The sequence below is a fragment of the Oncorhynchus nerka genome, linkage group LG17, assembly GCF_034236695.1.
Source record: "Oncorhynchus nerka isolate Pitt River linkage group LG17, Oner_Uvic_2.0, whole genome shotgun sequence".
Lineage (NCBI taxonomy): Eukaryota > Metazoa > Chordata > Actinopteri > Salmoniformes > Salmonidae > Oncorhynchus > Oncorhynchus nerka.
The window spans coordinates 12,762,989-12,788,493 of record NC_088412.1 but is presented as its reverse complement, the minus strand read 5'-3'; the positions used below and the strand labels follow the sequence as shown (position 1 = coordinate 12,788,493).

General features: G+C 41.7%; 1 pseudogene; it reads left to right on the top strand.

Annotated features, from left to right (window-relative positions):
• The window catches only part of LOC115121940 (alpha-ketoglutarate-dependent dioxygenase alkB homolog 3-like), a 28,672-nt pseudogene extending 21,840 nt beyond the window's left edge, over window positions 1-6,832 (top strand).
• Window positions 6,833-25,505: the final 18,673 nt, after the last annotated feature.

Here is a 25,505-nt window from a genome sequence, read left to right as displayed (position 1 = left end):
ATGTGTTACTGATCTACACACAATACACCATAATGTCAAAGTGGAATTTTGTGGTAAGAATGTTTTACAAATTAATAAATAATGAAAAGCTGAAATTTCTTCAGTCAATAAGTATTCAACCCCTTTGTAATGGCAAGCCTAAATACGTACAGGATCGAAAATGTGCTTAACAAGTCACATAAATTGTGTAGACTAACTTTCTGTGCAATAATAGTGTTTAACATGATTTTTGAATGACTACCTAATCTCTGTACTCCACACATACAATTATCTGTAAGGTCCCTCAGTCGAGAAATTCATTTCAAGCACAGGTTCAACCACAAAGACCAGGGAGGTTTTCCAATGCCTCGCAAAGAAGGGCACTTATTGGTAGAGGGGTGAAAATTTTAAAAAGCAGACACTGAATATCCCTTTGAACATGGTGAAGTTATTAATTCCACTTTGGATGGTGTATCAATACACCCAGTCACTACAAAGATACAGGTGTCCTTCCTAACTCAGTTCCCGGAGAGGAAGTAAACCTCTCAGGGATTTCACCATGAGGCCAATGGTGACTTTAAAACAGTTAGTTTAATGGCTGTGATAGGAGAACTGAGGATGGATCAACAACATTGTAGTTACTCCACAATATTAACCTAATTGACAGAGTGAAAAGAAGGAAGCCTGAACAGAATGCAAATATTCCAAAACATGCATCCTGTTTGCCATAAGCCACTAAAGTAATACTGCAAAAAAATTGGCAAAGCAATTCACTTTTTGTCCTGAATACAAAATGTTATGTTTGGGGCAAATACAACACAACACATGACTGAGTACTACTCTTCATATTTTCAAGCATAGTGGTGGCTTCATCATGTTATGGGTATGCTTGTAATCATTAATGACTGGGAGTTTTTTAGGATAAAAAAAATGGAATGGAACTAAGCACAAGTGGTGGAGGGATCGATAGTGGTGGAGGGGTCGATAGTGGTGGAGGGGTCTATAGTGGTGGAGGGGTCGATAGTGGTGGAGGGGTCTATAGTGGTGGAGGGGTCGATAGTGGTGGAGGGGTGGATAGTGGTGAAGGGGTGGATAGTGGTGGAGGGATTAATAGTGGTGGAGGGGTCCTGTGGTGGAGGGGTCGATGGTGGTGGAGGGATTAATAGTTGTGGAGGGGTCGATGGTGGTTGATAGTGGTGGAGGGATTAATAGTGGTGGAGGGGTCGATAGTGGTGGAGGGGTCAATAGTGGTGGAGGGGTCAATAGTGGTGGAGGGATTAATAGTGGTGGAGGGATTCATAGGGGTGGAGGGATTAATAGTGGTGGAGGGGTGGATAGTGGTGGAGGGATTAATAGTGGTGGAGGGGTCGATGGTGGTGGAGGGGTCGATGGTGGTGGAGGGATTAATAGTGGTGGAGAGGTCAATAGTGGTGGAGGGGTTGATGGTGGTGGAGGGGTCGATAGTGGTGGAGGGGTCGATAGTGGTGGAGGGATCAATAGTGGTGGAGGGGTGGATAGTGGTGGAGGGATTCATAGTGGTGGAGGGGTGGATAGTGGTGGAGGGGTCGATGGTGGTGGAGGGATTAATAGTGGTGGAGGGGTCGATTAGTAGTGGAGGGGTGGATAGTGGTGGAGGGATTCATAGTGGTGGAGGGGTGGATAGTGGTGGAGGGGTCGATGGTGGTGGAGGGATTAATAGTGGTGGAGGGGTGGATAGTAGTGGAGGGGTGGATAGTGGTGGAGGGGTCGATAGTGGTGGAGGGTGGATAGTGGTGGATAGTGGTGGAGGGGTCGATAGTGGTGGAGGGGTCGATAGTTGTGGAGGGGTGGATAGTGGTTGATAATGGTGGAGGGGTCAATAGTGGTAGAGGGGTTGGTAGTGGTGGAGGGGTCGATAGTGGTGGAGGAGTCGATAGTGGTTGAGGGGTCGATAGTGGTGGAGGGGTTGATAGTGGTTGAGGGGTCGATAGTGGTGGAGGGATTAATAGTGGTGGAGGATTAATAGGGGTGGAGGGATTAATAGTGGTGGATAGTGGTTGATAGTGGTGGAGGGGTCGATAGTGGTGGATAGTGGTTGATAGTGGTGGAGGGGTCGATAGTGGTGGAGGGGTGGATAGTGGTCGATAGTGGTGGAGGGGTCGATAGGGGTGGATAGTGGTGGAGGGGTGGATAGTGGTGGAGGGGTGGATAGTGGTGGAGGGGTCGATAGTGGTGGAGGGGTGGATAGTGGTGGAGGGGTGGATAGTGGTGGAGTGGTGGATAGTGGTGGATAGTGGTGGAGGGGTGGATAGTGGTGGATAGTGGTGGAGGGGTCGATAGTGGTGGAGGGGTGGATAGTGGTGGATAGTGGTGGATAGTGGTAGATAGTGGTGGAGGGGTCGATAGTGGTGGAGGGGTCGATAGTGGTGGAGGGATCGATAGTGGTGTATAATGGTGGAGGGGTCAATAGTGGTAGAGGGGTTGGTAGTGGTGGAGGGGTAGATAGTTGTGGAGGGGTCGATAGTTGTGAATGGGTCGATACTGGTGGAGGGTTGATAGTGGTGGAGGTGTCTAGTGGTGGAGGGGTTGATAGTGGTGGAGTGGTCCATAGATCATACCTGGATAGGCTATCTGGGAATTAAACTTTAAATTAAGTTGGTTCATCTAGGTTACTATTGCTAAGTTTAAGGTGTCTCATTTAATTGGAAGAACCTAGAAAGGTATGTCCGACAACTTAAATAAATAAATTGAATGAGACCCAATCAATTGAGATTGCTGGATTATCTTAATGTGATCCACATTTGGATTTCCACCACTCCTTTTAAGAGATGTACTTGCGGTTCTTCACCACCCGTGATGCAGGATGCTGAAATCAAACGGAAGTACAAAGTGTGGGACTTCCGTCCCGCAAGGCGGAGGAATTTAAACGGAACACAGGAAGTGAAAAATGTCCCCCCCTTTTGTTAGCTTAGCATCTTGTGCAAACTAACCCTACTTTGTTCAGAAATCTCACTTCCAAGCACAAAATAGGGTCCCTTTTACCCTGGAAAGGGTGGGTTTACTAGTGACGTCTCACATTAAACTATTCGCCATACTTTGCTAGCGTTATGTTGACCGGTGCGACACGGTACATAACACGGATATGCCTGTAGTCAGTCCACACTGGTTTAGCGCGGTATGCGGACAAAATACTTCGGCTCGGTCACCGAACGAGAATATCTTCTCATTTCTAACCTTACTGGCTTTCTGCTCTAGAAGTTAATATTGACCGACAGCTATAGTACCGTTTGGCCATACGGACTAAATCTGGATTTTTATCACTCTTTGCTCTGACGCTAACGACTACTACCGGAGGCGCTCCCAAACTAGCTTGTTCCAATGGGAACACACACACGCACAACCAATTTGAATGTATACAAAGCAGTTTGTTTGTACAATTGATACAGTGGGGCAAAAAAGTATTTAGTCAGCCACCAATTGTGCAAGTTCTCCCACTTAAAAGATGAGAGAGGCCTGTAATTTTCATCATAGTTACACTTCAACTATGACAGACAAAATGAGAAGAATAATTCCAGAAAATCACATTGTAGGATTTTTAATGAATTTATTTGACGTCCTGTTCCTTCTTTTTCCGTTGTGTATTTCTGTATTGTTTTAGTGATTCACCATAGTGAAGGCGTAGACTCAGGTTTTCCGGGTCTCTATGTTTTTGGTTGGACAGGTTTCTCAATTTCTTTCTTAGATTTTTGCATTCTTCATCAAACCATTTGTCATTGTTGTTCATTTTCTTCGGTTTTCTATTTGAGATTTTTAGATTTGATAGGGAAGCTGAGAGGTCAAATATACTGTTAAGATTTTCTACTGCCAAGGTTACACCTTCACTATTCAGTGGAACGTTTTTCCCAGGAAATTGTCTAAAAGGGATTGCATTTGTTGTTGCCTAATTGTTTTTTGGTAGGTTTCCAAACTGCAGTCCTTCCATCTATAGCATTTCTTAATGTAACTCAGTTCCTTTGGCTTTGATGCCTCATGATTGAGTATTGCTCTGTTCAAGTAGACTTTGATTTTGCTGTGGTCTGATAGGGGTGTCAGTGGGCTGACCATGAACGCTCTGAGAGACTCTGGGTTGAGGTCAGTGAAAATGTAGTCTACAGTACTACTGCCAAGAGATGAGCTATAGGTGTACCATTGGAGTCCCCTCAAAGCCTACCATTGACTATGTACATACCCAGCGTGCGACAGAGCTGCAGGAGTTGTGACCCGTTTTTGTTGGTTATGTTGTCATAGTTGTGCCTAGGGGGGCATATGGGGGAGGGAATGCTGTCTGTCACCTGCAGGCAGGTGTTTGTCCCCCTGTGTGCTGAGGGTGTCAGGTTCTTGTCCGGTTCTGGCATTTAGGTCGCCACAGACTAGTACATGTCCCTGGGCCTGGAAATGACTGATTTCCCCCTCCAGGATGGAGAAGCTGTCTTCATTAAAGTATGGGGATTCTAGTGGGGGGATATAGGTAGCACACAGGAGGACATTTTTCTCTGTTAAGATCATTTCCTTTTGAATTTCTAGCCAAATGTAAAATGTTCCTGTTTTGATTAATTTAATGGAGTGAGTTAGGTCTGCTCTATACCAAATTAGCATACCCCCTGAGTCCCTTCCCTGTTAAACACCTGATAGTTTGGTGGATGGGACTACCAGCTCTCTGTAACCTAGAGGGCAACCAGTGGGTCCGTCTCCTCTATACCAGGTTTCTTGCAGGATGACAATGTCTGTATTACCTATTTCTTTGGTGAAGTCCTGCTCTTTAGGCCAAAGGCAGATGACCTCAGGCCTTGGATATTCCAGGATGATATAGTGAATGCTTTGCTTTCCATAAAGTGTCCAATGTTGTTGGTCGTGTGGTTTGGCCTCAGACCAGTAAGTGTGAGCAGAGCCTGCTGAGCATCTGGTACATGCCATTGGCTTGGGCTAGTGTAAGAGTGGGGGTTGGGCCTGTTTGCCCGCTCACTGCCTGTGTGTGTGTGTGACTTCCATGTTGAGGCCCTCTTTGCGGCGGTGGGGTGCATGGGGTGGGCAGGAGGGGCATAGATCTGATCTGAGGGGGCGTAAATGGGCTGTGGGCATGGTTGACGTGGGGGGGGGGGGTTGATTGATTGGGGTGGGGGTGTGGATGTGGCTGGGTGTGCTGTGGTCTGGATGCAAGTCCTCTCTCTCTGGATGTGTTCTCTCTCTCCTCCACCCAGTGTTCTCTCTCTCTCTCTCTCTCTCTCTCTCTCTCTCTCCCTTCCTCCACCTGGTGTTCTCTCTCTCTCTCCTCCACCTGGTGTTCTCTCTCTCTCTCCCCTCTTCCACCTGGTGTCCTCTCTCTATCCCCTCCTCCACCTGTTTTTCTCTCTCTCTATCCCCTCCTCCACCTGTTTTTTTTCTCTCTCTCTCTCTCTCTCTCTCTCTCTCTCTCTCCTCTCTCTTCCTCCACCCGGTGTTCTCTCTCTCCTCCTCCTCCACCCGGTGTTCTCTCTCTCTCTCTCCCTCCTCCTCCTCCTCCTCCACCCAGTGTTCTCTCTCTCTCTCTCCCTCCTCCTCCTCCTCCTCCTCCTCCTCCACCCAGTGTTCTCTCTCCTCCTCTCTGTGTTATCTCTTCTGCTCCACAGTCAGTTACCGTGGTTTCCTGGCCTTGACACTGGATCGTAAAAGAAGCACCAGTAAAAAGGCCCAATCCTTAATTTAAAGAGACAGAAAGAGAGAGAAACATACTGAGACAAAAGGTCGGCTGCGTTTTATGCCAAAAATCTGACAGGAGTCCCATCCCGCTCCGAGAATTCAGAAAAGGACCATGTGGATTGCAGTAGTTAGTCTGCCATAGCTCACCTGGTAACCCACCCAGCGTCTAATTAATTCACCGTCTGTTTGAAACGTCCACTAAATATTTAGACTGGGGTACAGATCTTCCTGTGTAACCACTGTGGTAGTTTAGTTTTGTTGAACTTATTTGCACCACAGAAAGTGATAAACAACAATTCAGATAAATAAAAATCAGTGTGCAGGTTGGAAGCTCAGGGGCATGAAAACCACAACACAAAAAAAAACAATATACTGTACATGGTAACAGTCCCGTCTAAATCCGGACTGAGAGTTCGTCTTCGCCAAGATCCATTCCCTGGTGACAGTTTTTAGATAAACAACAGGCTGATTTTGGTTGGAGCTAGGAGGGGAAAAGTGGGACTATGTCTGCCAAGTCAGTGAGACATGTACAGAGTGTCTGTCTGTCTGTCTGTCTGCCTGCCTGCCTGCCTGCAGAAAGAGAGAGGACACTAGTCCATTTCAGTCTCCATTTTCTGATATGATGCCAAAGAACAGTGGGTCAAAGTACTGGTCTGTCTGTCTGTTTGTCTGTCTGTTTGTTATACAGTGTGTGAGCTGTGTGTGTACTGTGTCTTCCCAACATGAAAAATCCAGCTGTGGGGAGGCTTCTTAAAGTTATGGTTCTCTGTAGCTCAGTTGGTAGAGCGTGGCTCTTGCAATGCCAGGATAGTGTTTTTGATTCCTGGGACAACCTGTAGGTAAAACGTTAAAAGTGTCTACTATATTATTATTCTATAATAAAATAGCATAGTGGAGGTGCTTGATTAACGCAGTTCAGTCAACTCTCTCTAAGACACAAAAGTCTTTGCTTTTGTGTCTTCATCAGCATTCAGTGGCTAAAGAGTACCACGACCGAGGGCCTCGTATCAACCTGACCTTCTGCACCATGTACCCAGAGCCTGAGGGACAGACACCAGGCACCGGACTACCATCCCCAAACAACAGACACACTGTCTGTCCCACACACACCTTCACACTTAACACTCTGCCTGGGACTGCCACGGGGAAAAAAAGATAAAGAAATATAAATAAGATATTAATAATAAATATATAAATATTTTGTGGATATTTGGAGAAAGAAAACAAAATGACTTTAACCCTTGATGAGCTCACTAAAGACACTTTATGGGATAGTTAGGACGATGAAATAGGAAGAAAATACCAGCTTAAAGCCACCAGATAATCAAATCAAATGTATTTATATAGCCCTTCGTACATCAGCTGATATCTCAAAGTGCTGTACAGAAACCCAGCCTAAAACACCAAACAGCAAGCAATGCAGGTGTAGAAGCACGGTGGCTAGGAAAAACTCCCTAGAAAGGCCAAAACCTAGGAAGAAACCTAGAGAGGAACCAGGCTATGTGGGGTGGCCAGTCCTCTTCTGGCTGTGCCGGGTGGAGATTATAACAGAACATGGCCAAGATGTTCAAATGTTCATAAATGACCAGCATGGTCGAATAATAATAAGGCAGAACAGTTGAAACTGGAGCAGCAGCACAGTCAGGTGGAAGTTGAAACTGGAGCAGCAGCATGGCCAGGTGGACTGGGGACAGCAAGGAGTCATCATGTCAGGTAGTCCTGGGGCATGGTCCTAGTGCTCAAGTCAGTTGAAACTGGAACAGCAGCATGGCCAGGTGGACTGGGGACAGCAAGGAGTCATCATGTCAGGTAGTCCTGGGGCATGGTCCTAGGGCTCAGGTCCTCCGAGAGAGAGAAAGAAAGAGAGAAGGAGAGAATTAGAGAACGCACACTTAGATTTACACAGGACACCAAATAGGACAGGAGAAGTACTCCAGATATAACAAACTGACCCCAGCCCCCCGACACATAAACTACTGCAGCATAAATACTGGAGGCTGAGACAGGAGGGGTCAGGAGACACTGTGGCCCCATCCGAGGACACCCCCGGACAGGGCCAAACAGGAAGGATATAACCCCACCCACTTTGCCAAAGCACAGCCCCCACACCACTAGAGGGATATCTTCAACCACCAACTTACCATCCTGAGACAAGGCTGAGTATAGCCCACAAAGATCTCCGCCACGGCACAACCCAAGGGGGGTGCGCCAACCCAGACAGGATGACCACACAGTGAATCAACCCACTCAGGTGACGCACCCCCTCCAGGGACGGCATGAGAGAGCCCCAGTAAGCCAGTGACTCAGCCCCTGTAATAGGGTTAGAGGCAGAGAATCCCAGTGGAAAGAGGGGAACCGGCCAGGCAGAGACAGCAAGGGCGGTTCGTTGCTCCAGAGCCTTTCCTTCACCTTCCCACTCCTGGGCCAGACTACACTCAATCATATGACCCACTGAAGAGATGAGTCTTCAGTAAAGACTTAAAGGTTGAGACTGAGTTTGCGTCTCTGACATGGGTAGGCAGACCGTTCCATAAAAATGGAGCTCTATAGGAGAAAGCCCTGCCTCCAGCTGTTTGCTTAGAAATTCTAGGGACAATTAGGAGGCCTGCGTCTTGTGACCGTAGTGTACGTGTAGGTATGTACGGCAGGACCAAATCAGAGAGATAGGTAGGAGCAAGCCCATGTAATGCTTTGTAGGTTAGCAGTAAAACCTTGAAATCAGCCCTTGCTTTGACAGGAAGCCAGTGTAGAGAGGCTAGCACTGGAGTAATATGATCAAATTTTTGGGTTCTAGTCAGGATTCTAGCAGCCGTATTTAGCACTAACTGAAGTTTATTTAGTGCTTTATCCGGGTAGCCGGAAAATAGAGCATTGCAGTAGTCTAACCTAGAAGTGACAAAAGCATGGATTAATTTTTCTGCATCATTTTTGGACAGAAAGTTTCTGATTTTTGCAATGTTACGTAGATGGAAAAAGCTGTCCTCGAAATGGTCTTGATATGTTCTTCAAAAGAGAGATCAGGGTCCAGAGTAACGCCGAGGTCCTTCACAGTTTTATTTGAGACGACTGTACAACCATTAAGATTAATTGTCAGATTCAACAGAAGATCTCTTTGTTTCTTGGGACCTAGAACAAGCATCTCTGTTTTGTCCGAGTTTAATAGTAGAAAGTTTGCAGCCATCCACTTCCCTATGTCTGAAACACATGCTTCTAGCGAGGGCAATTTTGGGGCTTCACCATGTTTCATTGAAATGTACAGCTGTGTGTCATCCGCATAGCAGTGAAAGTTTACATTATGTTTTCGAATAACATCCCCAAGAGGTAAAATATATAGTGAAAACAATAGTGGTCCTAAAACGGAACCTTGAGGAACACCAAAATTTACAGTTGATTTGTCAGAGGACAAACCATTCACAGAGACAAACTGATATCTTTCCGACAGATAAGATCTAAACCAGGCCAGAACATGTCCGTGTAGACCAATTTGGGTTTCCAATCTCTCCAAAAGAATGTGGTGATCGATGGTATCAAAAGCAGCACTAAGGTCTAGGAGCACGAGGACAGATGCAGAGCCTCGGTCCGATGCCATTAAAATGTAATTTACCACCTTCACAAGTGCCGTCTCAGTGCTATGATGGGGTCTAAAACCAGACTGAAGCATTTTGTATACATTGTTTGTCTTCAGGAAGGCAGTGAGTTGCTGCGCAACAGCCTTCTCTAAAAATTTTGAGAGGAATGGAAGATTCGATATAGGCCGATAGTTTTTTATATTTTCTGGTTCAAGGTTTGGTTTTTTCAAGAGAGGCTTTATTACTGCCACTTTTAGTGAGTTTGGTACACATCCAGTGGATAGAGAGCTGTTTATTATGTTCAACATAGGAGGGCCAAGCACAGGAAGCAGCTCTTTCAGTAGTTTAGTTGGAATAGGGTCCAGTATGCAGCTTGAAGGTTTAGAGGCCATGATTATTTTCATCATTGTGTCAAGAGATATAGTACTAAAACACTTGAGCGTCTCTCTTGATCCTAGGTCCTGGCAGAGTTGTGCAGACTCAGGACAACTGAGGTTTGGAGGAATACGCAGGTTTAAAGAGGAGTCCGTAATTTGCTTTCTAATAATCATAATCTTTTCCTCAAAGAAGTTCATGAATTTATCACTGCTAAAGTGAAAGTCATCCTCTCTTGGGGAATGCTGCTTTTTAGTTAGCTTTGCGACAGTATCAAAAAGGAATTTCGGATTGTTCTTATTTTCCTCAATTAAGTTAGAAAAATAGGATGATCGAGCAGCAGTAAGGGCTCTTCGGTACTGCACGGTACAGTCCTTCCAAGCTAGTCAGAAGACTTCCAGTTTGGTGTGGCGCCATTTCCGTTCCAATTTTCTGGAAGCTTGCTTCAGAGCTTGGGTATTTTCTGTGTACCAGGGAGCTAGTTTCTTATGAGAAATTATTTTAGTTTTTAGGGGTGCAACTGCATCTAGGGTATTGTGTAAGGTTAAATTGAGATCCTCAGTTAGGTGGTTAACTGATTTTTGTCCTCTGTCGTCCTTGGGTAGGCAGAGGGAGTCTGGAAGGGCATCAAGGAATCTTTGTGTTGTCTGTGAATTTATAGCACAACTTTTTTTTTTTTTTACCTTTATTTTACTAGGCAAGTCAGTTAAGAACAAATTCTTATTTTCAATGACGGCCTAGGAACAGTGGGTTAACTGCCTGTTCAGGGGCAGAACGACAGATTTTGTACCTTGTCAGCTCGGGGGTTTGAACTTGCAACCTTTCGGTTACTAGTCCAATGCTCTAACCACTAGGCTACCCTGCCGCCCCGGGGTTTGATTTGTTGCAATTGCAAACGTAATAAAATGGTGGTCCAATAGTCCAGGATTATGAGGAAAAACATTAAGATCCACAACATTTATTCCATGGGACAAAACTAGGTCCAGCGTATGACTGTGACAGTGAGTGGGTCCAGAGACATGTTGGACAAAACCCACTGAGTCGATGATGGCTCCGAAAGCCTTTTGGAGTGGGTCTGTGGACTTTTCCATGTGAATATTAAAGTCACCAAAGATTAGAATATTATCTGCTATGACTACAAGGTCCGATAGGAATTCAGGGAACTCAGTGAGAAACGCTGTATATGGCCCAGGAGGCCTGTAAACAGTAGCTATAAAAAGTGATTGAGTAGGCTGCATAGATTTCATGACTAGAAGCTCAAAAGACGAAAATGTCATTTTTTTTTTTGTAAAATGAAATTTGCTATCGTAAATGTTAGCAACACCTCCGCCTTTGCGGGATGCACGGGGGATATGGTCACTAGTGTAGCCAGGAGGTGAGGCCTCATTTAAAACAGTAAATTCATCAGGCTTAAGCCATGTTTCAGTCAGGCCAATCACATCAAGATTATGATCAGTGATTAGTTCATTGACTATAATTGCCTTTGAAGTAAGGGATCTAACATTAAGTAGCCCTATTTTGAGATGTGAGGTATCATGATCTCTTTCAGTAATGACAGGAATGGAGGTGGTCTTTATCCTAGTGAGATTGCTAAGGCGAACACCGCCATGTTTAGTTTTGCCCAACCTAGGTCGAGGCACAGAGTCCCAGAAAAAGGGCCAATTATCTACAAATTCTATCTTTTGGGAGGGGCAGAAAACAGTTTTCAACCAGCGATTGAGTTTGTAAGGAGTTATCAACGTTTACAGTTATCCCACTGGGACATACTGGTTGAATCAACATTGTTTTTAACGTAATTTGTCACCGTATTGTGACGTGGAATCTACATGGAAAATACATTGGATTTGAAAAAAAAGTAGTTGTTGTTTGAGGTCAAATTTTAAATCACGGGATTAAGTCGTCATGGTAACCAAATTTCAACATAGACAAACCTTGTATAAAATGTTTTGAATTTGTACCTGTAAAACAACATTTTCAACATTACATCCTCTATCAGAAAAAAACAACAGTAGGGTGGGCAGCACCTCCTGCTGGAGAATTGATCAAATCAAATCAAATGTATTTATATAGCCCTTCGTACATCAGCTGATATCTCAAAGTGCTGTACAGAAACCCAGCCTAAAACCCCAAACAGCAAGCAATGCAGGTGTAGAAGCACGGTGGCTAGGAAAAACTCCCTAGAAAGGCCAAAACCTAGGAAGAAACCTAGAGAGGAACCAGGCTATGTGGGGTGGCCAGTCCTCTTCTGGCTGTGCCGGGTGGAGATTATAACAGAACATGGCCAAGATGTTCAAATGTTCATAAATGACCAGCATGGTCGAATAATAATAAGGCAGAACAGTTGAAACTGGAGCAGCAGCACGGCCAGGTGGACTGGGGACAGCAAGGAGTCATCATGTCAGGTAGTCCTGGGGCATGGTCTGATTGATCTGCTGTTGAAGTCGGAAGTTCACCTACACCTTAGCCAAATACATAAACTCTGTTTTTCACAATTCCTGACATTGAATCCTAGTAAAAATTCCCTGTCTTAGGGCAGTTAGGATCACCACTTCATTTTAATAATGTGAAATGTCAGAATAATAGTATAGAGGATGATTTATTTCAGGCTTTATTTCTTTCGTCACATTCCCAGTTGGTCAGAAGTTTACAAACACTCAATTAGTATTTGGTAGCATTGCCTTTAAATTCATAAACTTGGGTCAAATGTTTCGGGAAGCCTTCCACAAGCTTTCCACAATGAGTTGGGTGAATTTTGGCCCATTCTTCCGGACATAGCTGGTGTAACTGAGTCAGGTTTGTAGGCCTCCTTGCTCGCACACGCTTTTTCAGTTCTGCCCACACATTTTCTATAGGATTGAGGTCAGGGCTTTGTGATGACCACTCCAATACCTTGACTTTGTTGTCCTTAAGCCATTTTGCCACAACTTTGGAAGTATGCTTGGGGTCATGTGCATTTGGAAGACCCATTTGCGACCAAGCTTTAACTTCCTGACTGATGTCTTGAGATGTTGCTCAATACATGCACATAATTTCCATGCCTCCTGATGCCATCTATTTTGTGAAGTGCACCAGTCCCTCCTGCAGCAAAGCACCCCCACAACATGATGCTGCCACCCCCGTGCTTCATGGTTGGGGTGCTGTTCTTCGGCTTGCAAGCATCCCCCTTTTTCCTCCAAACATAACGATGGTCATTATGGCCAAACAGTTACATTTTTGTTTCATCAGACCAGAGGACATTTCTCCAAAAAGTACGATATTTGTTCCCATGTGCAGTTGCAAACTGTAGTCTGGCTTTTTCATGGCGGTTTTGGAGCAGTGGCTTCTTCCTTGCTGAGTAGCCTTTCATGTTATGTCGAGATAGTACTCGTTTTATTGTGGATATAGATATTTTTGAACCTGTTTCCTCCAGCATCTTTACAAGGTCCTTAGCTGTTGTTCTGGTATTGATTTGCACTTTTCGCACCAAAGTACGTTCATCTCTAGGAGACAGAACGCGTCTCCTTCCTGAGAGGTATGACAGCTGCGTGGACCCATGGTGTTTATACTTCCGTACTATTGTGTGTACATATGAACGTGTTACCTTCAGGCGTTTGGAAATTGCTCCCAAGGATGAACCAGACTTGTGGAGGTCTACAATTATATTTTCTGAGTTCTTGGCTGATTTCTTTTGATTTTCCCATGATGTCAAGCAAAGAGGCACTGAGTTTGAAGGCCTTGAAACACATCCACAGGTACACCTCCAATAGACTCAAATGGTGTCAGTTAGCCTATCAGAAGCTTCTAAAGCCACGACATACTTTTTTGGAATTTTCTAAGCTGTTTAAAAGGCACAGTCAACTTACTGTATGTAAACTTCTGACCCACTGGAATTGTGATACAGTGAATTATAAGTGAAATAATCTGTCTGTAAACAATTGTTGGAGAAACGACTTTGTGTGTGCACAAAGTTGATGTCCTAACCGACTTGCCAAAACTATAGTTTGTTAACAGGAAATTTGTGGAGTGGTTGAAAAACGAGTTTTAATGACTCCAACCTAAGTGTATGTAAACTTCCAACTTCAACTGTATCTAAAGCTATCCTTTGGTCTCCCATCCAGGGTTTTAACCAAGCCCAGCTATGATATTTGTCACTGACTATTACCAATGTGCTATCATGTGAATGATTGTTGAGAGATCTCAGCTTAAAAACTAAATAGATTCACTGTTGATATCGAATTCATTCCAAAGGGTAGGTATAACAGAGCAAATGAAATGTGACCATACTTTATTGATCATCAATGATGCTATTTAGGCCTATTTGCAAAGTCGTAAACTACAATTGTTTGAATTCAATCCAGAACTAAACTGAAAATAAGCAATACTATAGGCCAAGGGTTTCAAGCTCAGGTGGATTTCCGATGTAATGATATTTAGTGATATATTTTTGGTTGCGATGGAGACGTGAATCCTAATTTGTAGACAAACTGGAATTAAACGCCAGCCAAATCAATGGCACTATCCAAGCAGAATATAAATCTCCTTTAAATGTTGATATTTGGTTGTGTTGACAACCGAATGCATTTCAATATCACTTTTGAAATACAGTGAATACAAACCTTACAAAATCTTACAAACTAATGTAACAGTATTTATTCAACCTTTAAAATGAGTAATACATCCATGGACACATTGAGGTTTCTGTAACTATACATTTATTTTTATGTAATCATAGAGAGCGTGCACGTTAAAGATCGCAGAGGTCGCAGGTCTGTGGAGATCTTCACATTTGCTGTAATAATTTGTAATAATCTGTCAGAATCTCAAACGCTATTGATCACTTTGCACCATGTCCTTTTTTATAATAATTTTATAAAATACATTTTATATGTTATATTTGTTGTGTACTTACTCCTTTTTCCCAATTGGTAGTTACAGTCTTGTCCCATTGCTGCAACTCCCGTACGGACTCGAAAGAGGTGAAGGTCGAGAGCCATGCTTCCCCCGAAACACGACTTTGCCAAGCTGCACTGCTTCTTGACACACTGCCCACTTAACCCGGAAGCCAGCCGCACCAATGTGTCTGAGGAAACACTGTACAGCTGTTTTGAGTCGTTGTCCTGTTGCATCACCCAACTTCTGTTGAGCTTCAATTCACGGACAGATAGCCTTACATTCTCCTGCAAAATGTCTTGATAAACTTCAGAATTCATTTTTCCGTCGATGATAGCAAGCTGTCCAGGCCCCAAGGCAGCAAAGCAGACCCAAACCATGAAGCTCCCTCCACCATACTTTACAGTTGGGATGAGGTTTTGATGTTGGTGTTCTGTGCCTTTTTGTCTCCACACATATTGTTGTCTGTTTCTCCCAAACAATTCAACTTTAGTTTCATCTGTCCACAGAATATTTTGCCAGTAGTGCTGTGGAACATCCAGGTGCTCTTTTGCGAACTTCAGACGTTTTTTTGGACAGCAGTGGCTTCTTCCGTGGTGTCCTCCCATGAACACCATTCTTGTTTAATGTTTTACATATCGTAGACTCGTCAACAGAGATGTTAGCATGTTCCAGAGATTTCTGTAAGTCGTTAGCTGACACTAGGATTCTTCTTAACCTCATTGAGCATTCTGCGCTGTGCTCTTGCAGTCATCTTTGCAGTACGGCCACTCCTAGGGAGAGTAGCAACAGTGCTGAACTTTCTCCATTTATAGACAATTTGTCGTACCGTGGACTGAAGAACGTAGAGGCTTTTAGAGATACTTTTGTAACCCTTTCCAGCTAAATGCAAGTCAACAATTCTAAACCTTAGGTCTTCTGAGATCTCTTTTGTTTGAGGCATGGTTCACATCAGGCAGTGCTTCTTGTGAATAGCAAACTTTTCGGAGTGTTTTTTATAGGGCAGGGCAGCACTAACCAACATCTCCAATCTCGTCTCATTGATTGGACTCCAAAATAGCTGACTCCTGACTCCAATGAGCTTTTGGAGAGGTCATTTGCCTAGGGGTTCACATAATTTCCCCAACCTACACTGTGACTGTTTAAATGATGTATTCAATATAGTCAAGAAAAATACAGTAATTTCTGTGTTATTAGTTTAAGCAGACTGTGTTTGTCTATTGTTGTGACTTAGATGAAGATCAGATCAAATTTGATGACCAATTTATGAAGAAATCCAGGTAATTCCAAAGGGTTCACATACTTTGTCTTGCCACTGTATGTACATATAGGTAGGGGTAAAGTGACTAGACAACAGGATAGATAATAGACAGTAACAGCAGTATACTGTAGGTAGGGGTAAAGTGACTAGACAACAGGATAGATAATAGACAGTAACAGCAGTATACTGTAGGTAGGGGTAAAGTGACTTGACAACAGGATAGATAATAGACAGTAACAGCAGTATACTGTAGGTAGGGGTAAAGTGACTAGACAACAGGATAGATAATAGACAGTAACAGCAGCATACTGTAGGTAGGGGTAAAGTGACTTACATTTAACATTACATTTAAGTCATTTAGCAGACGCTCTTATCCAAAGCGACTTACAAATTGGTGCTTTCACCTTATGACATCCAGTGGACAACAGGATAGATAATAGACAGTAACAGCAGTATACTGTAGGTAGGGGTAAAGTGACTAGACAACAGGATAGATAATAGACAGTAACAGCAGTATACTGTAGGTAGGGGTAAAGTGACTAGACAACAGGATAGATAATAGACAGTAACAGCAGTATACTGTAGGTAGGGGTAAAGTGACTAGACAACAGGATAGATAATAGACAGTAACAGCAGTAACAGTATACTGTAGGTAGGGGTAAAGTGACTAGACAACAGGATAGATAATAGACAGTAACAGTAGTATACTGTAGGTAGGGTAGTAAAGTGACTAGACAACAGGATAGATAATAGACAGTAACAGCAGTATACTGTAGGTAGGGGTAAAGTGACTAGACAACAGGATAGATAATAGACAGTAACAGCAGTATACTGTAGGTAGGGGTAATAGTGACTAGACAACAGGATAGATAATAGACAGTAACAGCAGTATACTGTAGGTAGGGGTAAAGTGACTAGACAACAGGATAGATAATAGACAGTAACAGCAGTATACTGTAGGTAGGGGTAAAGTGACTTGACAACAGGATAGATAATAGACAGTAACAGCAGTATACTGTAGGTAGGGGTAAAGTGACTAGACAACAGGATAGATAATAGACAGTAACAGTAGTATACTGTAGGTAGGGGTAAAGTGACTAGACAACAGGATAGATAATAGACAGTAACAGTAGTATACTGTAGGTAGGGGTAAAGTGACTAGACAACAGGATAGATAATAGACAGTAACAGTAGTATACTGTAGGTAGGGGTAAAGTGACTAGACAACAGGATAGATAATAGACAGTAACAGTAGTATACTGTAGGTAGGGGATAAAGTGACTAACACAACAGGATAGATAATAGACAGTAACAGTAGTATACTGTAGGTAGGGGTAAAGTGACTAGACAACATGATAGATAATAGACAGTAACAGCAGTATACTGTAGGTAGGGGCAGTATAAAGTGACTAACAGACAACAGGATAGATAATAGACAGTAACAGTAGTATACTGTAGGTAGGGGTAAAGTGACTAGACAACAGGATAGATAATAGACAGTAACAGCAGTATACTGTAGGTAGGGGTAAAGTGACTAGACAACAGGATAGATAATAGACAGTAACAGCAGTATACTGTAGGTAGGGGTAAAGTGACTAGACAACAGGATAGATAATAGACAGTAACAGCAGTTAGACAACAGGATAGATAATAGACAGTAACAGCAGCATATGTTGTGAGCGAGTGTGTGATGTCAGTCTGCGTGTTTGTGTGTGTGTGTGTGTGTGTGTGTGTGTGTGTGTGTGTGTGTGTGTGTGTGTGTGTGTGTGTGTGTGTGTGTGTGTGTGTGTGTGTGTGTGTGTGTGTGTGTGTGTGTGTGTGTGTGTCTTGGGGTGTCAGTGTATGTGTGGGTAGAGTCCAGTGTGTTTTTAGCATAGAGTCAGTCCAAGAGAGTTAGTGCAAAAAAGTGTCAATGCAGATGGTCCTGTTAGCTATTTGGTTAACTATTTAACAAATTATTTAACAAATTATTTAACTAACTATTTAACTAACTATTTAACTAACTATTTAACTAATTATTTAACTAACTATTTAACTAATTATTTAACTAACTATTTAACTAACTATATAACTAACTTTTTAGCAGTCTTGTGTCTTGGGGGTATAAGCTGTTCATGGTCCTGTTGGTTCCAGACTTGGTGCATCGGGTACCGCTTGCCATGTGGTAGCAGAGAGAACAGTCTATGACTTGGGTGGCTGTAGTCTGTGACAATTTTCAGGGCCTTCCTCTGACACCGCCTGGTATAGAGATCCTGGATGGCTGGGTCATTTGGTTTTGCTATTAGAAGAAGCACCGTGATATCACATTATTTGGTTGTATAAATAAAACAAATATCTGACATTGTATTGCCACTTGAACATTGCTGTGCTTATAAATGGTTGAAAGCGCAGTGATAGACATTTGTGTAACAACTAAATAAAAATCGGACATTGTTTTTCCATTGGAATTTGGTTGTGCTCTTCAGATGGTTGAAAGCATAGTGACAACACACTGGGAATTCAACAAACTTCTGGCTGACTTTGTTTTGAGTGGATGAATAAAGGTTGAAATCTCACTGATCAACGTCTCAACCAAATATTACCCAATTATCCACGTTGAAATGACATAGTGTGCCCAGTGGGATGCTTTCTCACTAAGTATGTGAAGAGCAACGTTATTGTTTCATTGCATCATACCGTACATTTCGCCTTAAATCTGTCCCATAACAGATTAGTTTAACACTTAAGAGTTTTTGTGGAATGGAATCTCAGGGGTCAAGTTCTATGTGTGGCCTTATGAAGTAAAAACATATTTTTGAATAATTTATCCACATTTATTATTTATTTGGACAAGGAAAAGGTGGAGAATGCGTTTTGGCTTCCTACCTAGTTGCCTTTTATTTTGCTTAATCAGCTATTCTGTTTACAATTACAACCCCTTGTGTTGTTACCTTTTTGGGGAGAACGTCCCAGCAATATAAAATGTGAAAGAACAACTAAAGTGGTCAATTTGACCAAATATAGCCCTGTTGGGAATTATTATTATTTATTTATTTGTAATAACAAAGGATGAAGTTGTTGTTGTTTTGAATGGTTGGTAAATAAACACAACAGAGAGATGATTGTATTCTAGAGACCCATGTTAAGCTTGTGCTAAAGTTTAATGAGATCGATTTAACTTTTATTATCAGCATCTATCAGGAAGTTAAACATGTTGGTTCTACCTTCTATTTGCAACTTTATTTTCAATGCATTTATATAACTATCAGGTATTTTCATGGCCTTATGTTCTGGGCCGCTGTAAGGCATTATCAAGGCACTTACCTAAGACTGTGCCTTGGACTAACCTTGTATCGAGACATTTTATTCAACTCCAGAGTGGTTGCATGGATATAGCCAACACACCCACCCCCTCACCCTCGTTATGTATACGTTTCGTTGGTGTGCCTGTGAAGTTTTATGTAGAAATAAATGAGCCTTTAAGTCTGTAATGTTCTCCTCACACACGTCACAGCTTGGACCTGGTGCTGAGATAGTCACAGCCCCCATCACAACTACGGAGCACTTCTTCTCCTTTCGTAACGACATTAGCCAATCTCATTACTCCAACCTTAGAAGAATGTCTCCTCTTCGATTGGTTGTCCTTATGGTTTGTCTGTGTTGACATGCAAATGTACATACGGAAGCCATTATTTCCCTATGTACCTGAATGTTTGCAGAGAGAAATGAATATGTTATATAATGAACATGAGTTTGAATTTATGTAATGAATTTAAAGAAATCTCAGTAATACATGTATCTTTGCAACACACTTAAATGGGTAATCTGCAGTTCTTACAATAACAAAGGGGACACCCCACTACTGATTTGGTAAAAAGCTTAGGATGTTGATAATTTGGGTAATATTCAGTTGAGATGTTGATCAATGATATTACAACCTACAGTATATTCACCCACTCAAAAAGACAGCCGAAAGTTAGTTGAATTTCCCATGTGTCATCACTATCCTTTCAACCATCTAAAAGCACAACCATATTCCAAAGGAAAAACAATGTCCAATTGTTTTGTTCAATCGTCACCCAAATGTCTATCACTGAGCTTTAAACCATTTAAAAGCACAGCAAAGTTCCACTTGGAATACAATGTCAGATATTTTATTTATTTAAACAACAGTTTGTGTGTTATCACTGTGCTTCATCTAATAGCAGAACCAAATGACCTGGACTACGGTTGAGATTACATAAAAGGTACATGGTGGAAGTGATCAATGCCGTTTGAGATTCTGCTCAGATTATTACAGGTATTGTGAAGATCTCCACAGACCTGCGATGACCTATGACCTGCGATCTTTAACGTGCACGCTCTCTATGTTTACATAAAAAATAAATCGTTCCAGTAACCTCAGAATGTAGCCATGGATGTGTTACAAATTTGAAGGTTGAATGTTATGTTAGTTTGTGAGATAGACTTAACTTTAGGATATTTACTGTAACACTGAAAAAAGTAACGTTGAATTGTGTTTGGTTGTCAACGGAACCAAATATCAGCATTTAAAGGAGACGTATCTCGTGCTCGGAGAGTTCCGTCTGAGCCACTGGCTTCATCCCATTCTTTAACTTGTTGGAGACGTGAATCCATCATTTGTTAACTTGTCATCTATTTACTGTATTTCAAAAGGTGATATTGAATTGTGTTTGGTTGTCAACGCAACCAAATATCAACATTTAAATGGGATTTTTCTTCTGCTTGGATAGTTCCATCTGTACCACTGACTTAGTCTGGCTTTAATTCCAGTTTGTCTCCAAATTAATAATTTATATGTCTCCATCTCAACAACAAATCTAAGCTAAAGAGTAGTATTATATCAAATAAAATCAAACATGAAATGCACTTGAAATTATTTAAATGTTAATTATTTAAATAAAGTTTGATTTGATTTAGTCCTATTCTTTAACTTCGATTTGTTGTTGAGATGGAGACGTGAATCCAACATATAAATGATTAATTTGGAGACAAACTGGAATTAAAGCCAGACTAAGTCAGTGGTAGAGATGGAACTATCCAAGCAGAAGAAAAATCCCATTTAAATGTTGTGTTGACAACCAAACACACTGTATTAATCACTAAATATCATTCAATCTTATATCGACCAGAGCTTGAAATCCTAGGACTATTGTAGCTTGAAATCCTAGGACTATTGTAGCTTGAAATCCTAGGACTATTGTAGCTTGAAATCCTAGGACTATTGTAGCTTGAAATCCTAGGACTATTGTAGCTTGAAATCCTAGGACTATTGTAGCTTGAAATCCTAGGACTATTGTAGCTTGAAATCCTAGGACTATTGTAGCTTGAAATCCTAGGACTATTGTAGCTTGAAATCCTAGGACTATTGTAGCTTGAAATCCTAGGACTATTGTAGCTTGAAATCCTAGGACTATTGTAGCTTGAAATCCTAGGACTATTGTATTGTCAAAAAAACAAACATTCTGGGTTCAATTTAAACAATAGCTGTTGATGACTTTGCAAATGCCATATAGGCATAAATAGTAGCATTGATATATGACTTAGAAATTATAGTTGAATTTAATTTGCTCTGTTAAACATACCGTTTGCAATGACTTAGATTGTGAATCTATTTAGTTTCTAAGTGGAGATCTCTAGTAGCAGTCAGTGACACATATCAAAGCCAAGCAGGGCAGGGCTTGGTTAAAACCCTGGTTAGGAGACCAAATGAATAGCTGTAGATAGATCAACTCTCCAGTAGGAGGTGCTGTAGATAGATCAACTCTCCAGTAGGAGGTGCTGTAGATAGATCAACTCTCCAGTACGAGGTGCTGTAGATAGATCAACTCTCCAGTAGGAGGTGCTGTAGATAGATCAACTCTCCAGTAGGAGGTGGTGTAGATAGATCAACTCTCCAGTAGGAGGTGCTGTAGATAGGTCAACTCTCCAGTAGGAGGTGCTGTAGATAGATCAACTCTCCAGTACGAGGTGCTGTAGATAGATCAACTCTCCAGTAGGAGGTGCTGTAGATAGATCAACTCTCCAGTAGGAGGTGCTGCACAACCTATTTTCTTTTCCTTTCCTGATGGTAGATATAACATTGAAGATCTGACATTGTTTTAAAGATATACATTTAACATTTTATACAAGGCTTGGTTACCGTGACGACATAAGCCTGTGGTTGAAATGTAAGCCTGAAGCATGATTGGCTACGATATGTTTTTTTAAAATATATAGACACTAACTCAATCTATAGCTAGTAGGCTACATCCTCATGTCAGAGCACGTAGTCCAGTCATACAAGGGCAGCTCAGGTTATTCCAAGCTCTAGTTATTAATAGGGTGTTAGTATGATATCTATTACCAGCATCTGATGTCTCATTGCAACAGGAAGCTCCCCTTTGTGACAGAGCCAGGAGAGTTTCTGGACCAGGGCCGTCTTCATGAGGGCACAGTGTTTTAACACATTTCTTTTTTGCAACAGAAAACAGAAATGTGCATTTGTTATTGGATAACATCAGGTCTCACCTCCCTGTTAGTCAGTTTGATTAGTTTGGTGCTTACTGAATACATCCCAGGGCCATGTTTATTAGGACATATGTTTGCATATAGAAATTGAAAACCGGTGTTTCTTATCGGACAAGTTCAGTTAGTACCTCTCCTGTTGGTCAGTTTTGTTCCATTTTCTGCCAAATGAACACAACCCTGCTCTCTGGTTGGAGGGCTTCCCCTCTCTCTTTGAGAAAAACAAAGGATGCCAGTTGACTATGGGAAATAGACCCATGGCTTGAGCCAACTAATGCCAGTTAAGCCTACTGAGATAGACCCCTGAATTGTGTCAACCTGTAAACAAAACTGTGATGACTGATGAGACATTGGGAAGATACAACTAATGGTGATGAAGCACTTTGGTAGACACCTATACAACTCCTCATAGTCTCTCCATTGACGGCCCAGTAGTCTAACAGTTACCTTTTCAATACCATTCAGTACCAGTAGTCTGACAGTTACCTTTTCAATACCATTCAGTACCAGTAGTCTGACAGTTACCTTTTCAATACCATTCAGTACCAGTAGGCTGACAGTTACCTTTCCAATACCATTCAGTACCAGTAGTCTGACAGTTACCTTTTCAATACCATTCAGTACCAGTAGTTTAACAGTTACCTTTTCAATACCATTCAGTACCAGTAGTCTGACAGTTACCTTTTCAATACCATTCAGTACCAGTAGTCTGACAGTTACCTTTTCAATACCATTCAGTACCAGTAGTCTGACAGTTTCCTTTTCAATACCATTCAGTACCAGTAGTCTAACAGTTACCTTTTCAATACCATTCAGTACCAGTAGTTTAACAGTTACCTTTTCAATACCATTCAGTACCAGTAGTCTGACAGTTACCTTTTCAATACCATTCAGTACCAGTAGTCTGACAGTTTCCTTTTCAATACCATTCAGTACCAGTAGTCTGACAGTTACCTTTTCAATACCATTCAGTACCAGTAGTCTGACAGTTACCTTTTCAATACCATTCAGTACCAGTAGTCTGACAGTTACCTTTTCAATACCATTCAGTACCAGTAGTCTGACAGTTACCTTTTCAATACCATTCAGTACCAGTAGTCTGACAGTTACCTTTTCAATACCATTCAGTACCAGTAGTCTGACAGTTACCTTTTCAATACCATTCAGTACCAGTAGTCTGACAGTTACCTTTTCAATACCATTCAGTACCAGTAGTCTGACAGTTACCTTTTCAATACCATTCAGTACCAGTAGTCTGACAGTTACCTTTTCAATACCATTCAGTACCAGTAGTCTGACAGTTACCTTTTCAATACCATTCAGTACCAGTAGTTTAACAGTTACCTTTTCAATACCATTCAGTACCAGTAGTCTGACAGTTACCTTTTCAATACCATTCAGTACCAGTAGTCTGACAGTTACCTTTTCAATACCATTCAGTACCAGTAGTCTGACAGTTACCTTTTCAATACCATTCAGTACCAGTAGTCTGACAGTTTCCTTTTCAATACCATTCAGTACCAGTAGTCTAACAGTTACCTTTTCAATACCATTCAGTACCAGTAGTCTGACAGTTACCTTTCCAATACCATTCAGTACCAGTAGTCTGACAGTTACCTTTTCAATACCATTCAGTACCAGTAGTCTAACAGTTACCTTTTCAATACCATTCAGTACCAGTAGTCTGACAGTTACCTTTTCAATACTATTCAGTACCAGTAGTCTGACAGTTACCTTTTCAATACCATTCAGTACCAGTAGTTTAACAGTTACCTTTTCAATACCATTCAGTACCAGTAGTCTGACAGTTACCTTTTCAATACCATTCAGTACCAGTAGTTTAACAGTTTCCTTTTCAATACCATTCAGTACCAGTAGTCTGACAGTTACCTTTTCAATACCATTCAGTACCAGTAGTTTAACAGTTACCTTTTCAATACCATTCAGTACCAGTAGTCTGACAGTTACCTTTTCAATACCATTCAGTACCAGTAGTCTAACAGTTACCTTTTCAATACCATTCAGTACCAGTAGTTTAACAGTTTCCTTTTCAATACCATTCAGTACCAGTAGTTTAACAGTTACCTTTTCAATACCATTCAGTACCAGTAGTCTGACAGTTTCCTTTTCAATACCATTCAGTACCAGTAGTCTGACAGTTACCTTTTCAATACCATTCAGTACCAGTAGTCTGACAGTTACCTTTTCAATACCATTCAGTACCAGTAGTTTAACAGTTACCTTTTCAATACCATTCAGTACCAGTAGTCTGACAGTTACCTTTTCAATACCATTCAGTACCAGTAGTCTGACAGTTACCTTTTCAATACCATTCAGTACCAGTAGTCTGACAGTTTCCTTTCCAATACCATTCAGTACCAGTAGTCTGACAGTTACCTTTTCAATATCATTCAGTACCAGTAGTCTGACAGTTACCTTTTCAATACCATTCAGTACCAGTAGTCTGACAGTTACCTTTTCAATACCATTCAGTACCAGTAGTCTGACAGTTACCTTTTCAATACCATTCAGTACCAGTAGTCTGACAGTTACCTTTTCAATATCATTCAGTACCAGTAGTCTGACAGTTTCCTTTTCAATACCATTCAGTACCAGTAGTCTGACAGTTACCTTTTCAATACCATTCAGTACCAGTAGTCTGACAGTTACCTTTTCAATACCATTCAGTACCAGTAGTTTAACAGTTACCTTTTCAATACCATTCAGTACCAGTAGTCTGACAGTTACCTTTTCAATACCATTCAGTACCAGTAGTTTAACAGTTACCTTTTCAATACCATTCAGTACCAGTAGTCTGACAGTTTCCTTTTCAATACCATTCAGTACCAGTAGTCTGACAGTTACCTTTTCAATACCATTCAGTACCAGTAGTCTGACAGTTACCTTTTCAATACCATTCAGTACCAGTAGTTTAACAGTTACCTTTTCAATACCATTCAGTACCAGTAGTCTGACAGTTACCTTTTCAATACCATTCAGTACCAGTAGTCTGACAGTTACCTTTTCAATACCATTCAGTACCAGTAGTCTGACAGTTTCCTTTCCAATACCATTCAGTACCAGTAGTCTGACAGTTACCTTTTCAATATCATTCAGTACCAGTAGTCTGACAGTTACCTTTTCAATACCATTCAGTACCAGTAGTCTGACAGTTACCTTTTCAATACCATTCAGTACCAGTAGTCTGACAGTTACCTTTTCAATACCATTCAGTACCAGTAGTCTGACAG